The following is a 24,330-nucleotide window of genomic DNA, read 5'->3' as shown; positions in this document are numbered from 1 at the left end:
GCAAAAAAAAAAAAGGTACAAAATGATCCCAGAACATTTTGCTATTCCAGAAAGCAAATAAGCTAGAAGGTCATGTCAAAAGGACTCAGAAATCAATGTGAAGAGATTCTATCTGCCTAAGATGAGATAATTTGAGTATGAATAAGGTTTAAAATCAACACATTTAAAGTCCTTAAGTTCATAATGATACTCAAAAAAAAAAAAAAAGAAAAGAAAATCTCATTGGATTCTCTTTGAACATGTTAAGGAAGCAAGTCAACATTTTGAAAGTTGGTAAATAAAAAGAAAGAATCAGTATTTTTTTTTTCTACTTTTCCTATACGAACTGAATCTCACTGTAATTAACTAATTCATTAGAGGAAGTTTCTATTGATAGGCGTATTTCTGCTAATAGGTGAAAACAATTAAGAATTAGAGTTTTGGACTTCCCTGGTGTTCCAGTGATTGACTCTGTGTTTCCACTTCAGGGTGCGTGGGTTCAATCCGTGGTTGGGGAACTAAGATCCCGCGTGCCACATGGTATAACCAAAATAAAAATTTTTTTAATTAGAATTTTGCATTTGGGGTTTTGTGGCCTTCAACAAAACAATAGGTTGAGGCCATGATCATCAATGGCTCGGAATGTCACTGAAAGAGAGATAAATACATATTCATGGTATGCTTCCTGGTGGAGATGTGCAGCATCACCTGTGAGGTATTCCTGCTAAAACACCATCTAACCTGACTCTGTTAAGATACTGCTTCTAAGTCACTTCAGTTGTGTCCGACTCTGTGCGACCCCATAGATGGCAGCCCACCAGGCTCCCCCGTCCCTGGGATTCTCCAGGCAAGAACACTGGAGTGGGTTGCCATTTCCTTCTCCAATGCATGAAAGTGAAAAGTGAAAGTGAAGTCGCTCAGTCGTGTCCGACTCTTAGCGACCCCATGGACCGCAGCCTCCCAGGCTCCTCCATCCATGGGATTTTCCAGGCAAGAGTACTGGAGTGGGGTGCCATTGCCTTCTCCGTGTTAAGATACTGCTACTGCTAAGTCACTTCAGTTGTGTCCGACTCTGTGCGACCCCATAGACGGCAGCCCACCAGGCTTCCCCGTCCCTGGGATTCTCCAGGCAAGAACACTGGAGTGGGTTGCCATTTCCTTCTCCAATGCATCAAAGTGAAAAGTGAAAGTGAAGTCGCTCAGTCGTGTCCGACTCTTAGCGACCCCATGGACTGCAGCCTCCAGGCTCTTCCATCCATGGGATTTTCCAGGCAAGAGTACTGGAGTGGGGTGCCATTGCCTTCTCCGGTGTTAAGATACTAGTCACATCATATAAAGGGATACATTAAATGACACAACAGGGATGTGATCCGCAAAATCCACACTGTAGAAAACTCTACAAGACAAACATCTCATTTCTTCAATAAATAAATTGAAGAAAAAGGGGTTATCTCTCCAAGTCCTCTCTGTTTTACTTCCCATTCTTACACAAAAATAGAGAGACACTGGAAGAGCCCGTACATTGAAAGAGTCTTAAGCGACATATCATTCAGTGCAATCTATAGACCTTGTTTGGATCTTGATTCAAACAAATACATCATCTGTTTTCAAATAACACAGCAGTTGGGCATATTTGAACCCTGAAGGGATATTTGACAGTGTTAAGAATGTGTTGTTGATTTTGTAGGTGTAATAATGGTATTTCAGTTACATGCTGAAAGGTCTTATCTTTAAAAGAGACACAAGGAAATGTTTACAGATGAAATGATATATACACTGTGTGATATTTACATAAACTCATACAACGGAGGAGGGGGAGAGGTGGGCGTATAGGAAGTTCACCCATGAGTTGATAACTGTTGAAGCTGGGTGATGGGTATGTGGAGGTTCGTTACATTATTCTGTTTTTGTATACACTTAAAATTTTCTATAATAGGGACTTCCCTGGTGGTCCAGTGGTTAAGACTCCACTCTTCCAATGCCAGGGGGCCTGGGTTCGATCCCTGGTAGGGGAACTAGGTCCCACAAGCCACAACTAAAGAGCTTGCATGCCACAACGAAGATCCTCCAACTAAGACCCGGCACAGCCAAATTAATCAATAAATATATATTTTTAAATTTCTTTAATAAAAAATCTTAAGGGAAAAAGCTAACACTAATTGTTTTGTAGTGTTTCTGCATTTCTGCTACAAAAACCACCTCTGAGGCCAAAGTTACTTGTCTGAACCTGGGAAGATAATGGGTTATAAGGCTGTGAAGAAGGAGGAGGGGGAGGAGGAAGGGAAGGAGGGGGAGAGGAGAGGAGGAGAAGAAGGAAAGAAATACACTGATTAATGCTTCAGTCTATTTTTTTTTAAGTTTACATGACATTACATGAGCTACTTTAAAGTGTAAGTTCACTGGCACTCAGTACTTTCATCATGCTGAACACCCATCATCTCTGTCAAGTCCCAAAACATTTCCACTCCCCCAAAATGATCCCCGCCCGCCCCCCCGGCCCTGCCCAGTCCTCTCCTGGCAACCACCTGTCTGCTTTCAGTCTCTATGGATTCACCTGTTCGGGATATTTCATATACATGGAATCAGAGAACAGTTTCATTCCAAACTGTGTTCAACCACATGTGTACTGACCTCTGTTGTGTACCAGGCACCAGCTCAACTCGAGAGATAAGATGATGAAGATGGATATACGACCCCAACCTTCAAGGGGCATGAGACCATTGTGCAAATAAATACAATTAACTATCTAATTACAAATGTGCAAATGCTGCAGAACTGAAGAACTGAATCTACAGGGAAGGTAAAACAAAGGAGTGGGCCGTGAGGATCTGATCTGGTGGATGAGGGAGGGCTTCTCTGAAGAGGTGACATTTTAACTGAGCCCTGGGGAATTCCCTGGCTGTCCAGTGGTTAGGACTCTGCGCTTCCACTACTGAGGGCCTGGGTTCAGTTCCTGGTCAGGGAACTAAGATCCCACAAGCTGTGTGCCGTGGCCAAGAAAATATTTAAAATGTAAATAAACTGAGCCCTACAGAATGACTAGGGATGAAAGAACCAGCGGAGGAAGGACAGACAGATCTTCCTAGCCAGGTCGAGGGTAGACATTGGAAGTCTTAAACAGAGGGGTCATGAAACTTGACTTGTTTGATTTTGTGAGTTTTTTTTTCATTAACTGATGTCCACAGTTTACATCAGGGCTCACTCTTTGTGCTGTATATTAATACTTCGGAGTTTTGACAAATGTCTGAGGACAAGAGTTCACCACTACAGTACCATACAGAAAGTTTCACTGCCCTAAAGATACCCTGTGCTTGACTTTTCTTTTCTCTCCAGTTCCTCCCTGACCCCAATTGATCTTTTTACTGTCCCTATAGTTTTGCCTTTTCCAGAAGGTGGGCTCATATAATATGTAGCTTATTCAGATTGGCTTATTTTGGTTAGCAATGTGCATTTACAGTTTTCCATGTTTTTTCATGGCTTGATAGCTCATTCTTTTCTATGGGGGGAGGGGTAAAATATACATAACATAAAATTTACCATTTTAAACATTTCTAAGTATGCAGTTCTGCAGAAGTCTTTTCACATTGTCGTGCAACCATTCAACCCAAAGCTTAGCTCATTCTTTATTACTCAATAATATTCCACTGTACAGATGAATCAGGGTTTGTTTATCCACTCACTTGAAGAGAGATGATTTGTTTTTAAATAAGACCACTGGCTTCCATGTAGAGGACTGATTGGAGAAGCACCAAGAATGCAGGCAGGGAAGCTGGGGAGGAGGCTAATGCTGTGGTCCAAGCAAGAGAGGATAGTGGCTTCTACTGGGGTGGTCTCAGCGGAGGTGGAAAGAAGTGGACAAATACTAATATGAGATCACGAGAGGGTGGAATTGTCAGGATTTGAAGATAGATTGGATGTGGGGTTTCCAGGAGAGGGAAGAGTTAGGGATGAAATCCAGCCTCGTGGCTTGGGGGACTGGGGAAGTAGGTGGTGGTGCCACTGACTGAGATGAGGAAATGAAAATGGAAGGATGGATTTAGGAGAAGATCACAAATTCAGCTTTGGATTTGATATTCTGAAGTGTCTGAGAGATGTCCAAGTGGAAATGTGAAGTGACCCATTGAATACATGCACCTCAGATCCCTTTCCCCATTCTTATCAAACAATCCATCCCACTGACCTTAATTCTGTTCCTAAACAGGCCACATTTCCTCCATCCTCAGGACCATGGCATTGCGGTTCCCTTTGCCCAGAACATCTCCCCTGAGATGGCCATATAGCTAGGTCCTTCTGAACACTCAGATCTCAGGTCAAATACCATCTAATCAAACAATCCTGCCTTAAACCCAAGTTAAGTCAGCCAGAAGGAGTGAGTTAGAGATCCCCATGGACCAGATTTTGCTACAACGATGCTGCATTAAAAAAAAAAAAAAAACAACTTCTTTGCCATGGTGATGATTTTGAAATGTATAGAAATATCCAATCAGTATGTTCTGTAACAGGAGCTGACATAGTGTTCTAGGTCAATTATACTTCAGAAACAAACTCTTAGAAAAAGATACCAGATTTGTGGTTACCAGAGGAAGGGGGTGAAGGAATTGGACAGAGGTGGTCAAAAGGTACAAACTTCCAGTTATAAGATAAGTAAGTACTACGGATGTGATGTACAACATGATAAATATAATTAACACAGCTGGATGTTATGTATGAAAGTTGTTAAGGGAATAAATCCTAAGTGTTCTCATCATAAAGAAAACTTTTTTTCTATTTCTTTAATTTTGCATCTGTATGAGATGATGGATATTCACTAAACTTGCAGTGGTCATCATTTCATGGAAGTATGTAGGTCAAATCATTATGCTGTTTACCTTAAACCTATCCAGTGCGTGCGTGCGAAGTCTCTTCGGTCATGTCTGACTCTGTGCGACGCTATGGACTGTAGCCCGCCAAGCTCCTCTATCCATGAAATTCTCCAGGCAAGAATACTGGACTGGGTTGCCAGTATTCCTCCAGGAGCCCTTCCCAACCCAGAGACGGAACCCACAGTCTCCTGTTTCTCCTGCATTGCAGGCGAGTTCTTCACCACTAGCACCACCTTCAAGCCCAAACTTACACAGTGCTGTCTGTCAATTATATCTCAATAAAGCTGGAAGAAGAAGAAAACTAGCAGCTTCCACAAACTGAGTGCTTACCAAAAAGGAAGCATTCATTTCTCACCCAGGGGTCTGCAAGTCAGTTTGGGGTTCATCGCAGCTCTCCTAGGCTGGGCTCCAGGCCGTGGGGTGTGTGCCCCATGTATCTTATTCTGAATCCAGGCTGAAGCAGCCCCCACTGTCTGGGACTCATGGTTCTCATGACGAGTGACAGCTGCTCAAGAAGGGGAAATGGAGACAGCATCACTTCCACACACATTCTTTTGCCCAATGCAAGTCACATGGCTAATTCCAATGTCAACACAGTGAGGAAGTGTATTCCTCCCATAGTGAGGAGGGCTGGGGGAAGTAAATATTTGCTGAACAATAATACAATCTACCACTGGACTCAACTTTTTTTTTCTCTAGATAGCTATGTGTATTGAGTAATCCTCCCACAGGCTTATGAAATACCATCTTCTAAGGATGGATGGCTAGAAGGATGGAAGTGTAAATGGGTGGATGGATGGATGGATGGGGGATGTGCCTTTCAAGGCAGGAAGATTCTCCTCATTCTTCAGATGAGAAACCTGAGGAAAGAGAAGCAACTTGCTTGAGGTCACAGAAACCACCCATGTCCAGCCCAGCCTGGCTGGCTCCTTCAGCTCAGTTCCCTACACACAGTAAGTGAGTGACGGGGATGGGGGGGTGGGGGGGTTGGGCGCTATTCTCTGGCAGTGGGGCCACAGCTCTCATTATGCCCCCTCATGAAGGCTTGGTTGACTTGCATATAATCGAGGTCAAGTACACTGGAGGATCTCCTTGCTGAAATCTAATCTGAGGACTCACTCTGAAGCCAGGTGGGAACTTGATTCATCATTTCCGGGTCTCAGAGTCCTGAAGGCTAATTGTATGCCAGGGGTGTGAGTCATCGGTGGCTTTAACTGCTGATAAAGTGTTCCATGAAATTCTGCATCCTAGCCCAACAATGCCCACCCTAAGGTATAGTTAGTCATCTAGATTTACACCACGGAGTGGGACACACAGCAGAGCTCGAATACCAGGCACAGGGAAAATCTGGAAGGACATTCCTCAGATAAACGGTGCGTGTCTTAGATAAACAGTGAACACTTCTTTCAAAGCAGGATTACTCAGGACTTTAGCCTGATATCTGTGTGTAACGTTTGAACAGTTCACAGTGAACATACGAGTGGCTTCTGCCATCAGGGAGGCAAAAGGCGTCTGGAAATATTTTCAAGTTCATACTCGCGTGCAAAAAGCAATCCCTCGCAGGATGGTTGGGAAACTCCCGAAAATCTTCCTTCAGGATCCTCCTCCCACACATTATCAGAAACTCGTTTTCAGAAACACTGAGTCAATCCCCAACCACTCCTGCAGTCAGCACGCCAGTGAGTACCTACCACATGCCAAGGGCTGAATGAGCCAGCAGGATGACGGGTGACAGGCTGGGGAGCAGGTGGGGCGGGAGTCCACGAGGTCCAAATCCAGATGCAGCTGACACGAGTGGAATCAGCCCCTGGGCCAGACACTGTGCGAAGTGTTCCACATGGATTATCACATTTAATCCGCACAACAAGTCTATGTGGTCAGAGCTATTATTATCGTGTTTTACAGCTGTGGAAACTGCAGTACAGAGAGGCGAAGGAACTTGCCCAAGGTCACAGAATGAGCAGATGGCAGGGCTGACTTTCAATTCCAGAGTCTGTGCTCTTAACCGGCTACACCCCACGCTGCCTCCCCATAGGAACCTGCCTGAACTCCACAGGCAGGAAATTGTAGAGTCAGAATTGAAACCAAGCAAGGTTCAGCAGCAGCCTCCAGAAAAACGTGCCTCTCGTTGATAAGGTATCCCTCTCCCTTCCAACCCTCCCCGTTTCTGGAGCCACCGCCAGCACGCTGGGTGACGTGGGTGGCTTCCCTGAACCTCATTTCCCATGGCTGAAAATGACAAGATTACGGGAGCTGGAGAGGCTTGTGGGAGAGGACAAGTCCTCCCCTGGACTGTGAGAGGCTCTCAGCTTAGATATATCTGTGTACTTGCTGCTTTCCAGGAGTTGGGCGCAGTTGGCCAAGTGGGCACGGGAGCGAGTCTATTCCGTGAGCTCTGTGATGGAGAGGTGCGTTAGGTGCCCTGGGGCCAGAGGCCAGGCACCAGCTGAAATGTCAAGCATTACGAGGGATCCGGAAAACTCGGCTGAGGGAAAACTGGAATAAACAACCCCCAGGAGGAGAGGGGGGGGGAGTCTGGTTCGTCATCTTTCCTGTTTTCCCAGCTGGCTCAGTCCCAAAACCTCTTCTTAATCTTGTCAAGATATTGGCCCTCTGCCCCAGCAAGGAGACGCCAGGAGGCCCACAGCGAGCCAAGTCTTCAAGGAAGTGATGTCTTCTGTGGGTCAAGAAAAAGGAAGAGGCTTTCTGGGAGCCAGGAGAAGGCAGGGACTGAACCAGGGAAGCTTCCTCCTTGAGCCAGTGGAGAAATTGAGGCTTAGAACAGGGCAAGGTCTCTTGATTTGCTGATGGCAGGTTTGGGCAGGTGGCCCCGGCCCCGGTTGCCCAGGACAGCATCTCCTCCACTGCAGAGCACTGACTGCCCTCTCCCTTCCCTTCCCGCTCGAGGATAACCCAGGCAGGGGGAAGCTGCCTACACTCCCTCTCCCCACAGCTTTTCCCAGCAACATCTCCCCATCAGCGCACTGGGGACTTTGAGAACAAAGATGTGGGTTCCATGGGTACTGGAGGAGGAAGTGGTATCTGCAAAGCACTTGGTACATTTGACCATGTAGGAAATGGAACTGATGGACCTTCTGAAACAAAGAACCAAATCTCCCTAAGCACCTACTGTGAGCCTGTGCAAGGCCTGGCACATTCAACTCGATACATCATCTAATCCTCACAGTAACACTGGGAAGTAGATCACGGCCTCATAGTGCAGACGAGGCAACTGAGGCTCAGTGGGGAGATGTTTCCTGTAGACTCTACCTCCACCCCATAGCTCTCTTCTGAGAACCACACCCAGCTGTCCACTTCGTCTTGGGCATCCCCACTGTATGCACCACACTTCATTCCACCCTCCACTTGAACGACCCTAAGTTCATCATCTTCCCCTCCCAAGGACTTCTGTTTTCCCATCACAGCCTCACCATTCAAAACCAGGGGACTTCCCTAATGGTCCAGTGGTTAAGACTCCATACTTCCATTGCAGGACACACGAGTTCCGTCCCGGGTAATGGAACTAACATCCCGAATGCCTTGAGGCACGGTCAAAGAAATAAATAAATAAAATTTAAAATAACATGGGCTATCAACCCTGGCTCCACCCTCTCTGGGCTTCCCTGGTGGCTCAGTGGTAAAGAAGCCGCCTGCCAATGCAGGAAACCCGGGTTCGATTCCTGGGTCAGGAATATTCCCTGGAGGAGGAAATGGCAACCCCCTCCACTATTCTTGCCTGGAGAACCCCATAGACAGAAGGTGCCTGGCGGGCTACAGTCCACGGGGTTGCGAAAGAGTCAAACGTGACTTAGCAACTAAACAGCAACAATAACAACCACTCTCTTGCCTGGTCCCACCTCCAAGTAGGAGTCCCAGCCAGCAGTCCCATCTCTGACCCTTTTGCCAGATGCTGGATTTCCTTAATTCTGGGGTTTGTAGAATAGTTTCCAGACTTCTCACTCCTCGATGACTCCAACAGTTTCTGAGTAGACATCCTCCCTGTATTTTCTCTCTACACTCATCTATGCGCCATCCAAATATCTATTCTTTCTAAAAATTCAGTTCTTCCTAATCTCACCTAGCTGAAAACCCTTCAGTGGTGTCTCACTGCCCTCAGGAGAAACTCCTTACCAGGGCTTACATGCATGCATGCTCAGTCACTTCAGTTCTGTCCAGCTCTTTGCGACTCCATGGACTGTAGTCCACCAGGCTCCTCTGCCCGTGGGATTCTCCAGGCAAGAATATTGGAGGAGGTTACCATGTCCTTCTCCTTCTCCAGGGGATCTTCCTGACCCAGGGCTTACCAGGCCCCCAAAAATCTCGACCCTGGCTGCCCTCTCTGGTCTCATGTTGGGTCAGTACCTACCCTCTGTTCCCCACCCGCCACATCAGACATTCTGGAATACTCACAGTTTGCCTTTCTCTTCCAGGGCTGGGCTCATGCTGTTTTCTCTGCCTTCCCCTGTCTAACTCCTTTTCATCTTTCACGTCTCAGTTTAGTCACCACTTCCTGACCAGCCTGTCTTGGAGCTTTGTGAGCTGCCCCTTCAGTGAATTCCCAGGGTGCCCCTGTACTTCCTCCACTGGGCTGCAAACTCTCTCCCTGTCCCATGCCCCTCTTCCAGCCCACAGAGCCTGCACAGCATGGCAGGATGTTGAAGTAGCAGCCTCCAATGGAAACACAACACATGCCACATGCATAACTCTGTATTTTCTAGTAGTCACATGCCACATGCATAACTCTGTATTTTCTAGTAGTCACATTTTAAAAAGCAAAATAGAAAAAGATGAAATTAATTTTTTAAAGAATTTTTTTTCTTGATGAGGATCATTTTTTAAATCTTTATTGAATTTGCTACCATACTCTTTCTGTTTTATGTTTTGTGTCTCTGGCCATGAGGCATGTGGGAATCTTAGCTCCCTGATCAGGGGATCGAACCGGCATTGGCTGCTTTGGAAGGTGAAGCTTTTACCACTGGGTCACCAGGGAAGTCCCTGATGAAGTTAATTTTAACAGCACGTTTTAACCCAGTATTTCAAAAATTGCCTTATTTCAACACATAAGCCAGATAAAGACTTTTAACCTTTGATTTTCTTCTAAGATTTTGAAATCTGGTGTGTGACTTACACTCACAGCGCAGTGTCTATGTGCTCAGTTGTGTCCAACTCTTTGCCACCCCAGGCACTGTAGCCCGCCAGTCTCCTCTGACCATGGCCCATGGATTTCTCAGGCAAGAATACTGGAATGGGTTGTCATTTCCTTCACTAGGGGATCTTCCCGACTCAGGGTTTGAACCCACGTCTCTTGCATCTCCTGCTTTGGCAGGCAGGTTCTTTACCAACTGCGACACCTCGGAAATCCCTTTACACACAGCACATCTCAGTTTGGAGTGGCTGCATTTCAAGGGCTCAGTATCACCATGGGCTAGTGCAGTTTGGGAGGATGCTTAAAGTTACTTGATCTGTATCCTGCCCTGAGGACACTAATTCTAAGAAGTATTCACAGGCCTTCTATAGGAAAAGGAATTCTAAGTCATGTAAGTCTTCAAAACACTGACAAAGTGAGTCAGTTTTTATGCTTCCGGATCTCCCAGAGTCTTATCTGTGCTAGTATAAGATGTGATATGAGAAAGAGACCAGAGAGTGTGGAGCATTTGCTCAACTCCTTTGAGCTCCAAGCCCTATTTTCACAAAGCATTTCTGGGGATTAGTGTCCAATGGAATGTTCTGTAGTAAATGTTGGTTTAGCCACATCCCTGAATCAGTCAACCCCAGGGTCTCCATGAGAAGAATTCAGAGTTCAGAAAGCCCCACCTCATGTGCCTCTGAGCCTGGCACTCAGGAAAACACCCAAAACCTGAATATTGAATTGACTAATTAATTCAGGGAGATTGCAGCGGGCAGGGCTAGAATCAGTGAGCAAAAGCTGCAGCATATCTGAGCACAAACAGGACAGCTTTTGGGGTTTTGAGTGTGTGTTTGTGTGTGTTTAACAGTTTAAAGCTAACTTGTCACATCTTTTTGGAAAATGCAGTAGGTAGCCTTATAAGATGATTTCTCCATCTAGGAGTGATCAAAGCTAGAGTTGTGGGGAGGTGGGGGAGGCGGAATCCCCCCTAGCATCTCTAATTTCCCTCCTTCAGAACTAAATGAATAAAATAAAATCAAGAGGAAAGAAAGCAAAAAAATAAAAAACCCAGTGAGATAAGCACTTGACCTTTAGAGGAAGTGATCAGATGGGCTTGCATGTTCTGGGCACTTTATGAAGGATACACTTTGGGATTCTGCAGGCTCAGTGAAGGGTCAGTTTACAGCCAAAGACCCTTTGAGGCCACAGGTTCTTGGTTTTTGCTTTTTGGGGGGTTTCGGCCATGCCCCACAGCATGTTGGATCTTAGTTTCCTGACCAGGGATGGAACCTGCAACCTCTGCCTTGGAAGTGTGGAGTCTTAACCACTGGACCGCCAAGGAAGTCCCAGAATTTTTTGTTTTAATTCAGATTTTTGATCCATTTTATACACAGTCAACATCTGGTCAATGATGAATTGAATCAATCAATTAAAATATGTGTCTAGGGGTATGGATAAGAGAATGATCTAGTTCTCTTAAAATTGTTTTTGTGGGACAAAACCAAGCAGGACCAATCTGCGCTGTTAAAGGTCATCAGGATAGTGGTTATGCTGAGGGCAAGGAGAGGAAGAAAGCACACAGGCCAGTGGTGTTTCAGGGTGCTGACCAACTCTGTTTCTTGACTGAGTGCCGGTTATACAGATGGGTTAAGATTCATCAAGTTGCCTACTTTTGATATGCGTACTTTTCTATGTCTATGTTACACTTTGGTAAGCAGTTTTATAAACTGCTTTTGTAATGACCGACTATTTTATCACACTAGGAGCAAAAGTGTGATTGTGATTAACCTAACTAAAATGATCAGGCCTGTCTGAGATTTGAGCTGAAGAGGAAGAGGTTAACCAACAGCCAGGTGTTTCTCATGGAGGCAGCGAGCAGTAGTTTTGCTGGCTCAGGGGGCAGTTAAAGGTTAGCCAAGCCAGAGGAGCCCTTAGCCATTGGCAGACAGGCAGCAGATGGATTCAGACCAATCATCTTAGAGCCTCCAGGTGCCCATCAGTAGGCTACCTGGAAGAACCTGGAAGTTGGAGGCTTTAAAGGTTGGAATCTGGGCCCCCAGGCCATGCATGAGGCCTCAGCCAAAGTAGGTCCTCAACAGCGTGTCCCTTTCCTTCCTCTTACCTGGATTTCAGGTATGACAACCCTAGAAGTGCCAAAGCCTTCTGCCAGAAGGGGTTGGAGTGCCAGCAAGGATCCCAGAGGCAGGCACAGCTGGGCTGAGTGGAAGGGGAAATGAAACCAACCCTTGCATGGCTCACATGTGCTCAAGCAACTGCAAAGAAGCCACCTGTGGTCAGTTGAAGGCATGGATGGGGGAGAAGGAGGGAGCTTCAGAGAAGTGGGGGAGGTGATGTGCCTTTCAGGTGACAGGGAGAGAGGAGGTTAAAAAAAAAAGCAGCAGTTGAGAATAACAGGCAACACACCATGGGGTGTGGGTAGGGGGCAGAGGTAGGTTTCAGGTGCTGGAGATAAAAGGGTCAAAGGAAACAGCAATTTATAGTGAGCAACACAATGCGATACAGAGGAAAAACAGCCTGGACTTAAAAGTGGTGTTGGCGAAACATACAACCATGGAGTTCTCTCAGCCGTGAAAATGGGACAATAATAGTTCCTTCCTCTTGGGGTTGTTAAGAGCACAAAATCAGTTGATGCATGAAAAGGGGTTGTGCAAATCTTGTGGCTGCTGTTCATGACAATAAGGGTATTAGTGATAATATGGTAGGGAGACACTTCTGATTCTAAGGACACTTCTGATTGACTGGAGAGCCAACAACAATTGGAAACCTAGAGGGGAGGGGAGAAGCAGAGAGACCCTCTTACAGAGGGGCTCTTAACTGGGATGAATTTGAACTTCTATGCAAAATGCTGTATTCAAGAGCATCTGTGAATCCTTCATATGTTATTTGATGCTTATAAATGGAGCATAGCCTTTAAAAATTCTGAATTACTATATCGTAAACTTGTAACTTAATATTGTATAGCAATTATACGTTTTGAAGAAATTTTAGATAAAAAATAAAACACTGTTTAAAAAAAAGAGCATATGTGAACTATTATATTTAGAATGGATAAACAACCAGGTCCTAAGGGATAGCATGGGGAATTATAGCCAATCTCCTGGGATAAACCATAATAGAAAAGAATATTTAAAAAGAATGTATACATGTGTATAACTGAGTTATTCTCTATACAGCAGAAATTAGAACATTATAAATCAACTATAGTTTAATTTTAAAAATGTAAAAGGTTGAAAAAAAAAGAGTATATGTGGGTTTTTTTGGAGGGAGAGGGCCCATAGACCACCAAAGGGGTGTAGGCCCTCTCCCTGTAGTTTAAGGATTACTGATCTAGAGAACTGAAGGCTCAGGAGAGAGAAGCATGTGAGATAAGTGGGCCACCATCATCCATGAATGGAGTAAGCCATCTCCATGACCTAAGACAGGGGTTTAGGGGATGGAGGAGAGTCTAAAAAGAAGAGACAGGATTTCCCCAGTGGTTCTTTGGTGGTTAAGACTCAAGCTTCCACTGCTGGAGGGCATGGGTTTGATCCCTGGTTGGGGAAGTTCTGCATGCCAGAAGACACAGCCAAAAAGAAGTAATGATTATACAAGCCACTTTTCCTGATCACGCGTGTTAACGTTAAGGACTAACAATAATTTTAAAATAAATAAATGAAATAAAAAGAAGAGGCAAAGGAGAGTGAGTTTGTCCAAATGAAGACTCAGAGGAAAAAGCCAACTCACGGTGGGGATGGAAAGGCAGGGAGGGGAAACTCAGTTTTCAGTGTGGCCCAGGGAAGGCAGCAGAGACTGCTGGCTGAAGGCTGAGTGAGTGGGTGATGGGCAAGCCGCCCAACCCAGCAGCCGAAGATTGGGAAAATTAGTGGGGCAGAATGCAGATGGGGGCAAGATCCTGATCACAGATATGAACTTAGATCTTCTCAGTATGTAATTGGTGTTTAAAGCCACAAGAGTAGATGAGACAGTGAGTCGGGAGAACACAGAGGAGAGGTCTGAAGATTAACCTTGACTGTGTGCCTGGGAACTGTGAAAGGACTGAGTGGAGAAATTCTTTCCGTTTGCCTGGTTTGTGATGGGAAAAAACTGTCAGCCAGTGGACACTGTTCTCCATCCGAAATACTTCTGGCTCTCAAGAAGAGTACTCTGCCAAGGGGAGGGACTCTTAACTATTGGCTCCATGGCTGTTTTAGGGACCCCCCCACCCCCGTAGAGTGGGGTGAGCTATCCGACTTTGCTATTCGACAGCTGGGGGGTTGTATCCTGATTTGGCCATTTCATTCATTCATTCACACAGAACATATCTCTTAAGCATTCTGTACATGCCCAAGTTTCTACCAGGTGCTTTTAAGCAACAAGGAGTAAGAGATGACCCTTGGGCTCAAAATTCTTACATTTGGTTGGGGAAATGGACAATGACAAATCATAGGTGCTGGGGACATGTTGCTATGAGAAGAGACAGGAAAGGTGCTCATGCTTCTCCAAGCTTTAGTCTCCTTATCTGCAAAATGGGAATTGTGTCACCACTCCAGGGAGTTTTCTGGCACATCCCAGGCCCCCACTTGATACACATTGGAGCTCACTGCAGCCCATGACTAATTAATTTATTCAACAAATATTAATTGAGCATCCATAGGTGCCAGGCACTGCTGTAGATGCTAGAAATTTGGCATTAAACTAAACAGATAAATAGAGTGGTCAAGAAAATTCTCACTGAAAAGGAGATATTTTAGTAAGGATCTGAAAGAAGTGAGAAAGTAGGCCATGGAGATATTTGGGGGAATGATGTCCCAGGCAGAAATATCTTCAAGTTTAAGAGTGCTAAGGCTGGAGGGTGAGTGGTAGAGAGATCAGTGAGGCTGGGGCAGGGTGATGAAGGTGAGGAGCACCAGCAGATGAAGTCAAGGGACCAGGCAGGGGGTGGGAGCAGGCAGGGGAAGACCTTGGGGGCCATGGTAAGGACTTTGACTCTTATCCTGAGTGAGATGGGAGCCACTGGAGGGGTTTGAGCACAGAAGTGACAGAATTTCACATTTTTCAAAGGATCACGATTTTAAAAGATCCCTTGTTCTGAGGATGTCCTATAGGAAGACAAACACAGAAGCAGGGAGATGATGGAGGCTAAGCCAGGTGGAGACAATGGAGTCTTGGGCTAAAATGGAAGCCAAGGGAATGGGGAGAGAAGTTTAGCCTCTGGATATTTAAGGCCGTGTCCATGGGATTTGCTGACAGGTTGGATATCGGTGGTGTGGGGGAGGTAGGTGAACAAGAGAAAGAGCCAAGGACGTGGACTTCCCTAGTGGAACAGTGATTAAGAATTTGTCTTTCAATACAAGGTACTTGGGTTTGATCCCTGATCAGGGAAATAACATCCTGCATGCTGCAGGGCAGCTAAATCCAAGGGGCCACGGCTACAAAAACCAGCAGGCTGCAATGAGGACCCAGAGCAGCCAAAAGAAAAAAAAAAAAAGGTAGAAAGCCAAGAGCCAAGATTGACTCAGAGGTTTGACCTGAGCCATTGACTGTGATGAGGAAGACCAAGGGAGTGGTGGGTTCGAGGTTGGGGGAGAAAGAAACTTGGTTAGAGGTGTGTTTAAGAAGCCCATTGGAAGGAATTCCCTAGTAGTCCAGTGGTTAGGACTCTGCGCTCTCACTGACAAGGGTATGGATTCGATCCCTAATCAGGGATAGTGGGTAGGCAGCTGGATATATAAATGTGAGGCCAGGGCGGTGGTGTGTGTTGGCCAAGGCCCTGACTACCGATATGAACTCAGGACTTGTCAGTCTGTAACTGGTATTTAGCCACAAGTTGGATGAGATAGGAAGAAAGGAGGTCTGAGGACAGAGTCCAGGAATTCTCTAACACCCAGCAATGACAGCCTTGCCTGCTTTTCATCTGGGGTTTCCAAGGCTCAACTTGGATATTCTGTAAAGTTTTGTGCAAATATTTTCTGTTTCCCAGTTCTTAATACTCACACACAACAGGAAGGGGGACATTCCCCCAGAGGAACAAAAAGTCAATTTAAAATAGATTGAGTTGCCATTTTCCCCCAAATAACAGAAGAGCCAAGCTCTGGGTCTGGTGGGAAATTTGGAGTCTTTGTTGTTGCTCATTGCTAAGTCATGTCTGGCTCTTTGCGACCCCATGGGCAGCAGCATGCCAGACTTTCCTGTCCTTCACCATCTCCCTGAGTTTTTGCTCAAACTCATGTCCATTGAGTCGGTGATGCTATCCATCGTCATTGGAATCTTTAGCTTTCTGCCATCAAACCCTTCAAGTCGGGCTTCTGAGAAAGAGTCTGCCTGGCTTACTAGCCCTGTGGGCTCTCTCATGAGGTTCCTAAACTGTTGTCTTGTAACTGAGGGTTTACTTGTCTAGCTCCCCTTCTGGACTGTGGGGTCCTCCAGGTGAAGGCCCTGTCTCATTCATCCCAAGACTACTACCAGAACCTGTCACTAAACATGCATCAGGAAATGTTAGTGGACCCTAGCCACGTGGCAGAAACCAAGGAGGATAATCCAGCTCCCAGGCTCTGGGTGTCTTTCACCCCAGTCGGAGTCCGTTCTGTCAAACCCCTGCTCTGAGACCTGCAGCTGAGTCCTGGAAAGGTAGCGATAGATCTTGCAGGGCTGGACTTGACCCTGTGGGAAGAGACTATTCCCTGGGGGCCTGGATAAGCCATCCTGAAAAACAAGTTCTCTGAGTCAATCCTTCTGCGAGTTGTGGTGGGAAAGTCCCCAGAGCCCTGGAGGGGAGGTCGAAGCAGCCTGTGGTATCTGAGAAGCAAAGAGGGGTCTCTGCTCCAAAGGGACCTGCTTCTTTACCTGATTCAGAATTCCTGGGGAAAGTGTTAGCCACTCAGTCGTGTCGGGCTCTTTGTCACCCCACGGAATGTAACCCGTCAGGCTCTTCTGTCCATGGAATTCTCTAGGCAAGGATGCTGGAGTGGGTGGCCATTCCCTTCTCCACGGGATCTTCCCAACCCAGGGATCAAACCCGGGTCTCCTGCATTACAGGCAGATTCTTTACCATTTGAGCCACAATTCCTGGTATATCAACTCAATTGCGCCATCACTTTGTCCAAGGAATGGAATGACCCAAATCCATTCTAGAAGAATGATCCTCTTCTAGACTAGATATAAGTGTGTCTTCTCCATCATAAAACAGACAGACAAACAAACACACACACACAAACCCTCTTAACCCCAGGTTACTCTGGTTCCTGTACTGTGTTCCTCCTCTTGTGTGTAACTAAACCTCTTCAACAACTTGCCTGAACTTGTTATCCTTTACTTCCTCTCTCAGGCCCATCCCTAAAATAAGACGTTCCTTCCAGACCCTCCCAAATGATCTCATCTAATTTAGTCACTTCAGGTACCACTTCCAGTTCCTCTTCTGAGCTCCAAACCCATGTATCCAACTGTCTACCGGATATCTTGACCAGGCTACCCCACAGGCACTTCAAATTTGAATGTACAGGATGGGAATTCATCATCTTTCCCTCAAACTAGGTCATTCCGCAGTGTTCCCGAGCCTTTGTGAATGGCACGCCCATCCATAGCCTCGATTCCTCCCCTCTCCCTTTCTCTGACACCTGATACATCAACCCTCTGTCATGAATATCCTGCAAATACAAATCCACTCCTTTCCACCCTCATGGCTCTTCTGCTGATTAGGGCCAGCATCACTGTCATTTTTTCCCTAGATGATGGCATCAGCCTTCTTAACTGTGGCCTAACAAGCCTCTCCTCTTGACACTTTCAAATCCATTTTCTATATTGTAAGTAGCATTTACTAAAATAGATATGACTGGACCCCTGGTGGTCCTCTAGTTAAGATTCCGTGCGTCCACTGTAGGGGGCTCGGGTTGAGTCCCTGGTCAGGGAACTAAAATCCAAGAGGCTACATGGCACAGGTACAAAAAAATTTAAAAAAAAATTTTTAATGCATATGATTATGTTCTCCCATTGCTTACAACTCATCAGTGGCTCCCCATTGCTCTCAGGTTATATTGTAAACTTCTTAACCAACAAAAAACATCCTGCATGAGTTGGGCCTTGCTTACCGCTTCAGCCTCACCTCTCACTACCCTTTCTCTCAGTCTACCCCTCAGCCACACTAGCGTAATTCAGGGGTCTTACAAACCCCACTCTGGAATTCCCAAGTCTTTATTTCATCTGTTCTCCGGGCCTCTAGTGGTCATCTCCCTCACTTGTGTTCTCGGTCTTCCCTAACTTTCACTGACTAGCTTCTGCTCCCACTTGTAAGGCAGGCCTCAGGTTTAAACGTCATTTACAGAAGCCTTTGTCTGACTCCTCAATTCCAGCATGACAGCATCCCTAAAGGGCTCCTGTAGCAAACATGCTGTGCATTATCCCCAAAGCATTTAACAGAGGAAGTGGCAACGACTTGTTCTCTTGTCTGTCCCACCTACCAGGCCTGAGTTCCTTGAGGGAAAGGACCGTGTCTGTCTAATTTGTGGCTGAATACTTGGCACCAGGCACCTGGTTCATAGGTGTTGTGATATTTACGTGTATGTGTGTGTTATGCAGAAAAGCCAGGGAAGGGGCAGGTGCCACGCGTACCTGGGGGGAAGAGGGACAGATAATCACAGAAGTAGGTCTTGGCAGACCCCACAGAGATAGCCACTAATGGGATGGGGCAGAAGGGATCAATTCAAGAGGCTCCAAGGATTTGAGCTGCTTGACTAGGAAGCAGGTGGATAGACCTAATCACCAAGCAGAGACCACAGAAGGGAAGGGTAGATCTAGGGGAAATGTTGAACCCAGGAGCAGAAGACTGAGGGGACCATCACAGGGACACAAGCAGTAGTTTGTGTGTGTTAGTCACTCAGTTGTGTCTAACTCTTTGCAACCCCCATGGACTGTCGCCGGCCAGGCTCCTCTGTCCATGGGATTCTCCAGGCAAGATTACTAAAGTGGGTCGCCATACCCTTCACCAGGGGATCTTCCCAACCCAGGAGTCCAACCCGGGTCTCCTGCTTTGTGGGCAGATTCTTTACCCTCTGAGCCACCCGAAGGGCAGATGGATAAATGTTTCTGGAGCTCCAAAAAGAAGTCAAGCCTCGAGATACCCATTTGAGAGGCTCTCTGTAGGAGTCGGCATAGAGTCCGTAAAGCTTCCAGGAGGAGGGTGGTTGCAGAGAAAAGAAGATTGAGGACAGAAGTTTTGGGCATGCTGACATTGTGCTGGGAGAAGAGGAGGAGGCAGAAATAATGGCATTTGCAGAGGCAGGAGGGAAACCAAGAGAATTCATGGTCACTGGAGCCAAATGGAAAGGACCCAAAGAATATGCCCAGCATCACTGAGTACTGCAGGAAGGTGGAGGAGAATAAGGCTAATCTATTTGCAAACTAGGAAGTCTCTGATTAGAATGGAAGTCAGATCAACACCATTTAAGGGGTTGGATTATAAGGCAGAAAAGGCAGCAAGCATGGATTATCCTTTCTGAATATTTCAAGCATGCCAAGAGAAACAGTGACCTAAGGACCTTCAGAGGCAGCACAGGAATTAAGAGACTGTGGGCTCTATAGTAACACCGCTTGGGTTCAAATCATTGCCCCACGACGTAACAACTGTGTGACTAAGTTAACTTAATCTTCCTAAGCCTCAGTTTCCTGGTTTGCAAAATGATGATACTAGTGGTACCAACTTGATAAAGTTTATTGTGAGGACTAAGTAAGATAATGTATGGGAAGCAGTTAGTCCAGGGGAGAGCACGTGGTAAGTAATTGATTAATGTGAGAGATTATTTTTAACAAGGTCAAGAGAGAAAGCTGAGAGGGGGGAATAAGTGGAGAAGTTGCCAGGCAGGAGGGAGAAAAGATGCTGGAGGTGGAAGAGACTGGATGTAGGAGTCAAAAAGCTTGTTGGGGGCATGGGCAGGTATATCTCTTCTGAACCTGATCTCGGCAAAGCTGTTCCCTGCTGGTTATTTTATTATTATTATTTTAAATATTTTGTCCACATTGTGTAGCATGTGGGATCTTACTTCTCCCACCAGGGATGAAACCCATGCCCCCTGCACTGGGAGCTCAGAGTCTTAACCACTGGACCACCGGGGAAGTCCCGTTTCTTTTTCTTTGTGTCAATAACCCCTGCTGGTTATTGAGCGGGGCTGTCATCTCTGTTCCATTTTCTTGGGAGAGTCATGCTGAGTCAGCTTGGGGTTGCACTCACTCCCAGAATTATCCAGGATTTCCTGGAGCCCCAGTTCCTGCCTCTTTGCCGCCCCCAGCCTGCTGGTGCTCCATGTGGAGGTGGCTGGACCCGAGGGGCAGCAGGATGTCCCAGCAGCATATCTGGTGAGAGGGAGATTCAGGGAGAGCTGCTGTCCTAAGTTCTTATGGGGCAGGACCCTGGTCACAGGTCAGTACCCTGCTGTCCCCTTCAAGGGCTGCCTCTTCACAGTTATTCCAAACGACCTCCCAACCCCACACTTATTGATGCTTCTGAGACACTTGCAGTGGTCTCCATGGGCCTCCTGGATAACTTGCTCATCTCCAGCATCAGCTCTGCCAAACTCTCCCCTACTGTGCTGCTCATGGTTTGTCTCACACCTCCTCAAAACCCCATTATGGCTCGTCCTGCGGGAGCTCCACTGTCACCAAGGGAGGCATCCCCGCCTGCCCGGCCTCCTTCTCTGGTTTATCTTCACAGGTACCCTCTGTTCCGTCCTGACCAAAGCTGTCCCTGCCCAGGATGCTCTGCCTTGGCCCAGGTGGCTCTTCTTCCTGCAATACCTTCCTTTTTCTTCCACAGGCCGCCTTCACATCTTTAGAGAATGGCATCCGACCAGAAGTCTCTCATATTGCCCGCTCTGCCACCACTGGTGAGTTGAACACCTCCTTCCCAGTGTTCCCATAGCAACTGGTAGCTGGCCACCTCTGCCATGTTATTCTTCATACCTTATGGTAACAGTTGGGGAATATGTTTATCTTGTTATCAGACTAGGAACTTCTCCAACAAAAGGATTTGGTCTTATTAATATCTGTGTCTCCAGGGCGTAGCATAGTACCTACCTATCATATAGCCTGTGTGTGTGTGTGTGTGTGTGTGTGTGTGTGTGTCCTCAGTCAGTCAGTTGTGTCTGACTCTGTGCAACCCCATGGACTATATAGACTGTTAGGCTCCTCTATTCACGGGATTCTCCAGGCAAGAATATTGGAGTGGGTTGCCATTTTCTCCTCCAGGGGATCTTCCCAACCCAGAGACTGAATCTGCGTCTCCTGTATCTCCCGTATTGGCAGGTGGATTCTTTACCACTGAGCCACCTGGGAAGCCCCCACATATAACCAATATACTCCCTCATTTCTTGGAGAATAGTGGTGGAATCAATACATGTCCTCACCACAGAAAAGATTTCTTCTGGCAGGAAGACAAAGTAAGAATGTGAAAATAGACTCCCCACGTGACCTACATCTTTATCATCTGTCCTCTCGTGGCTCATCTGGTAAAGAATCCGTCTGCAGTGTTGGAGACCTGGGTTCGATCCCTGGGTTGGGCAATGCGGGAGACCTGGGTTTGATCCCTGGGTTGGGAAGATCCCCTGGAGAAGGGAAAGGCTGCCCACTCCAGTATTCTGGCCTGGAGAAGTCCATGGGGTCACAAACAGCTGGACACAACGAAGTGACTTTCACTTCTCATCCCATGACTCCAGGGCTGCCAGCTTTTCTGTTGTTCGTCTCCTTTTTTATTCCACAAAATTTAACCTTTGCTGGGCCATTACCAACAGGCAAAGGGTGTGTCTAGTTGTTACTGTGATGGCCAGCCTGGATCTCCTTTCTGAGGTATCAAGCAGGTTCTATTCTGAGCATCGTCTAAGTCTTGAAAGGGCAGCAGGTCCTTAGGCAAGGCACACATAGGAAAGGAGAACTAGAAGATGCTGCTGCCCAAGAATTGCCAGTCGAGGCTGTGCCAACATCCAAGATCAAAACTCTAGGGGGCATCCAGGTGCCATAACAAGAGGGGCCCGGGTCCAGGACCAAAAGAAAACAGAGGCCTTGAGAGTGCGTAGGAGTCGAGTGTAGATTAGGACTTGGTATAACGTAGAGTTCTTGGTCTTTAGTGACCCATCAGACCTCCATGCAGCAAAAAGGAGAATTTATTTAAAGGCACAAGATCCGGGGAAATAAAGCCTCAAGAGATACTAGGAACTGAGGACACTGAACTCCATCGGGGCCTTCTCTTCTCTTCCTTCTTTCCTCCTTGCTCCCAGCTCTCTCTGGCCCTTTTGGCAGAAAATACCAGCAGGGCAGCTTCCTGATTTACATACTACAGATCCATCTGCAGGAAGAAAGACCAAACCACTTTCTCTTTCCTGGTTCCAAAGTCTCAAGGAAGTTGATCTGAGTGGCTCAGCTTGGGTCACACAACTGTAGCCAGAGGGACAACATCATATTTGTACATTTGTGTACACTGTGCAGAAGCACAGGTTCCCTGAAAAGCAAAAGTTGTTCAGACAACCCTAGACATGTTCAGTTCTGGGAGCCAAGACTTGGGTTAAGGCAATAAGAACAATCCCATGCAAGTCAGAAGCAAATGACTATGGGCTGTATCTTGGGTGGCCATCTAGAATAAGAAGCCTGAGGGCTGGTCATTCCAGAGAGCCCAGTCTTAAGAAGCACTCTGGGAAGGAAAAAAAAGATTTCTGGGCTTATAAACATTTTGGAGATGCTTCCTGCCATGTGTATCAGCATATGGACGACTCTGGGAAGTCTCGTGGGAAAAGACCTGTTTAACTTTAAATCATAACAATGTATGTATTTGTATATGGAGCCCTTCTTTTAGTGGAATATTGATAAATCATCCACCTTTCACATTGGAAACAGGCCTACAGCATCAGCTGTCATCTGCTAGTTATTTTTACAGGGGCTGGGATGGCCCATGAGTGAGCAGTCTTGATTTAAAAAGTAATGTTTCCCAAGCCTCATTTATTTCCCTCTAACCTTTCTGGAGTTTGTCTTATATGTTTCCTCTGTGCCATTCCCTCACATTTTTATTTAAATCAATCAACTTTTTAAAAAGCCCCATTCCAAACAAAGATATTCTTAAAACCAGGATTTGATGTGATGATTAAAATTTTTTTCTCATACACATGGAAATATATACATAATCATTAAAATTAAGATGTCTATACAGGCATTATCTATAGTCTTCTCAAGTACTAGGGGTGGTGGACCATATCGTGGGGACACCTGATCGAAGTATCAGGAATCAGAGGGGCCAGGTGGCCTTGAGTAAGACAGCCAGCCTCAAAGCACTGTGATCACGCATTCTGGCAGGGAAGTTCAGTCTATAAGAAGGTGCCCAGATACCTGCATGTTTGTGCATGGGAACTGTGCTTTGTGTGCCCTTTTGGCACGTGTGTTGTGTTTTCATGGCTACTCCGATCTTCCTTGGAGGTACCTGGGAAATAAGTGCAGATTCTCCCTGGCTTTGGAGGGTGGTGGTGGAGAAGTGTTAGGAGGCACTGTCTGCCTTAAAGCACTCCTCAAATTACTTTGGCAGCTAACAAGTAGGAGTCACATACCTCACCTCGCTGCCTGCGATTGATCCCAAGGTGGAAAGACTATGATGAAAGAATCCAAAAGCAAGGTGAAACTGGTTCTGGCAACTTGCTTAAAAGAAAGAACATAGCTTTGGAGGTAAGAGGACCCAAGTGTCAATCCAAAACTCACCACTTACTAGTTGTGTTCTCCAACAGCTTAAAAAAAAATCTCTTAAAATTCTACACTTGAGGTTCTTCCCTAGTGATACAGTGGACAAGAATCCACCAGCCAATGCAGGGAACATGGGTTCCATCCTTGCTCCAGGAAGATTCCACATGCCATGAAGCAACTAAGCCCATGTGATCTAGGGCCTGACAGCCACAACCACCGAGCCCATGCACCACAACTAGAAGAGGGATGAATTAAAACATTAAATACAGTAATTCCCCTACATGCGCATGACTTCCATTCTGAGAGCACATTCCTGAGTCCAACAAAGGGCTCTCGTGAGCCCTGGAGCTTCTACTCCTCAAAAAGAGAAGCCACCACAATGAGAAGCCCTTGCACCACCATGAAGAGTAGCCCCTGCTTGCCACAACTAGAGAAAGCCCATGCGCAGCAACGAAGACCCAGCACAACCAACAGTCAATAATTTAAAAAATTCCACCCTTATTATCATTGTCCAGATGAGGAAACTGGGACTCAGAGGAGTTAAGCAACTTGCCTGATGTCAAAGAGTTAATAAACAGGGAGTATATATATGTGTGTGTGTGTGTGTGTGTGTGTGTGTGTGTGTATAAATATATATATAATGGGATCTCTGCTAAATTC

General features: G+C 46.3%; 1 long non-coding RNA gene across 4 annotated transcripts; it reads left to right on the top strand.

Moving 5' to 3' along the window:
- The first annotated feature begins 5,611 nt into the window (after nt 1-5,611).
- On the top strand, nt 5,612-23,656 carry LOC147360234 (uncharacterized). Of its 4 annotated transcripts, none has more exons than XR_015139041.1 (3): nt 5,612-5,794; nt 20,771-20,840; nt 23,519-23,656. It is a non-coding gene; the product is annotated as an uncharacterized LOC147360234 (long non-coding RNA). The 4 variants fall into 4 exon arrangements; XR_015139040.1 differs by lacking the exon at nt 5,612-5,794 and adding an exon at nt 11,966-12,102; XR_015139039.1 differs by lacking the exon at nt 5,612-5,794 and adding an exon at nt 15,129-15,244.
- The last annotated feature ends 674 nt before the right edge of the window (nt 23,657-24,330 follow it).

Source organism: Bos grunniens, chromosome 13, assembly GCF_055505025.1.
Source record: "Bos grunniens cultivar Pamir isolate PY7600 chromosome 13, Bosgru_T2T1.0, whole genome shotgun sequence".
Lineage (NCBI taxonomy): Eukaryota > Metazoa > Chordata > Mammalia > Artiodactyla > Bovidae > Bos > Bos grunniens.
This window is presented reverse-complemented; position numbering and strand designations above follow the sequence as displayed.